Source organism: Siphateles boraxobius, unplaced genomic scaffold (assembly GCF_051911475.1).
Source record: "Siphateles boraxobius isolate OS27281-9 unplaced genomic scaffold, OSU_SipBor_1 120, whole genome shotgun sequence".
Classification (NCBI taxonomy): domain Eukaryota; kingdom Metazoa; phylum Chordata; class Actinopteri; order Cypriniformes; family Leuciscidae; genus Siphateles; species Siphateles boraxobius.
The window spans coordinates 1,427,501-1,430,000 of record NW_027508723.1 but is presented as its reverse complement, the minus strand read 5'-3'; the positions used below and the strand labels follow the sequence as shown (position 1 = coordinate 1,430,000).

At 31.0% G+C, this 2,500-nt stretch overlaps 1 protein-coding gene across 1 annotated transcript in view; it reads left to right on the top strand.

The window, feature by feature from the left end:
* The window catches only part of ass1 (argininosuccinate synthase 1), a 76,711-nt gene that overhangs the window by 45,543 nt on the left and 28,668 nt on the right, over window positions 1-2,500 (top strand). The gene's annotated exons all lie outside the window — the stretch shown is intronic.

The following is a 2,500-nucleotide window of genomic DNA, read 5'->3' as shown; positions in this document are numbered from 1 at the left end:
AGTTTATAGTTGGAATATAATCACTGATGTCTACGGTAGAGATCATAATAGAGTAAATCACGTCAATATTTATAAGTTCGTCATGCCTTATAGTTGCATTTACATTTAGCAGTTTAAAGATGGGCAATTTGCAATGGCGTACAGCTTATGAAAACCCACAATTCAAAATCTCAGAAAATTAGAATATTACATGAAATCAATAAAAAAAAAAGGATTTTAAATACAGAAATGTCGGCCCTCTGAAAAGTATAATCATGCATATGCATATACAGGTGAAATGTGAAAATCGTGCAACATGTATTTCAGTAATTCAAATTAAAAGGTAAAACTAATATATTTAGTATATATAACTATATGATTATACTTTTCAGAGGGCCGACATTTCTGTATTTAAAATCCTTTTTTTATTGATTTCATGTAATATTCAAATTTTCTGAGATTTTGAATTTGGGGTTTTGATAAGCTGTAAACCATAATCATCAAAATTATAACAAATAAAGGTGCGAAATATCTCACTTTGCATGTAATGAGTCTATATAATATATCAGTTTCACCTTCTAAGCTGAATTACTGAAACAAATGAACTTTTGCACGATATTCGAATTGTTCGAGTTTCACCTGTAGATGTGGAGTTAATAATAAAGGATTTTAAATACAGAAATGTCGGCCCTCTGAAAAGTATAATCATATAGTTATATATACTAAATATATTAGTTTCACCTTTTAACTTGAATTTCTGAAACGCATGTTGCACGATATTCTAATTTTTCGAGTTTCACCTGTAAATAGAATTTGCTGTAGTAAATGATGAAAAAGTTAGTTGTCATGCAGTTAAACAAAGTTCCCATATTTTCTGTGGAATTAGAATCTCAATAGTGAATCCCAGTGAACTAGTAATGTGATTTTATCAGACAGCGACGTCATTGTGTTCTATGATCCGTTTTGATCGGCCATCAGTATTCATAGATATTTGAGCACGTCCATTTAATGTCCATGAGAAAAGCTTGTTTTAGTGATTCTCACAATAGCACCCCCCCCCCCCCCGTCCCCGCCCCGCTCCTGTAAAGACCTGGTTTATCTGTCTATTCTTGCTGCCTCTTTTCTTCTGCTCACTTTCTCAGCACTCTCTCTCTCTCTCTCTCTCTCTCTCTCTCTCGTTGATAAAAAAAGAATTTTAACTACCAAACCTTTTTCTCCCTCTTGTCATTTTAACCCCCGTTTCTTTTGCCACGTCTTCTCCGGCTCCTCAAAAGGGGGGGAAAAAAAAGAGGAAAGAGTGGAAAAATGTAAAGCAGTAATTTTTCCTACAACTGTGTCTTCTGTGCCATTGTTGCTTTTCTAAGGCCGAGGGAACGAATAGAATGAGGAGAGAGAAGAAGTGGCCGAGAGACTCTGCGTTCACGCTGCGTTTCATTTATTTGAACTTTTAATCTAATTATTAACTATTTGAAGGATTCGGGAGCTTTTTGCTGTCCTGTGGCCCTCGGGCTCTGGATATGAGAACGATGTTTGTCATTATTAAGTTCTGGAAAACTTCACGCAGCTCTTTTCAGTTCATTAACTGTAAAAAATGTGTTTTTTCATTGCAACTCATCAAAATAAGTTAAGGAATTTTCAACTTAGTTATACAAGATTCAACTCATTTTTTTAAGTTAGTATAATGTATCTTGAGTTGAAAATAGTTTAACATCCAAGTTGATTGTACTTTTGTGTATTTTTTTTTTTTTTTGTCAAAGTGACTCTTGAAAGCGTCATATGACTTCAGAACAGTCATTTTATAATATGTTGAATTAGTTTTTATTATATGTCATTAGTTTTCATGTTCATTTTAGCTTAATTTTTAGTCATTTAACAATTAGTTACGCAATTTTCAGCTTTTTTTAAAAGATTCAACTAATTTTTTACAGTTTAATGAAATATAAGTTGAAATTAGTATAACATCCAAGATTTTTTTTTTTGTCAAAGTGACTTTGCCGAGACGTTTGCAAACGTTACAGCATCATATTCGATATGAGAGAAAGCGTCATATGACTTCAGAACAGTCATTTTTTTAATATTTTGAATTAGTTTTTATTATGTTATTAGTTTTCATGTTCATTTTAGCTCATTTTTAGGTATTTAACAAATAAGTTAAGCAATTTTCAACTTTTTTATAAGATTAACTATTTTTTTAAGTCAGTTTAATGTAATTTAAGTTGAAATTAGTTTAACATCCAAGTTGATTGTACTTAAAAATGTAAGGCAGCAACTTTTTTTGTCACAGTGACTCAAAAAATGTCATAAATGAGACTTTGCGCAAACGTTTGAATGCGTCATATCTTACAGTCAAACATCATAGCAAACATGACACCACATAATTGAAATGAAAGCGTCATATAATTTTTTAATATATTTTGAGTTAGTTTATTTTATTTTAATATTTTTCGTGTTAATTTTAGCTTAATTTGTAGTAATTTCGTCATGTGCTTTTGTTATTTCATTATTTAAATAAATATACATG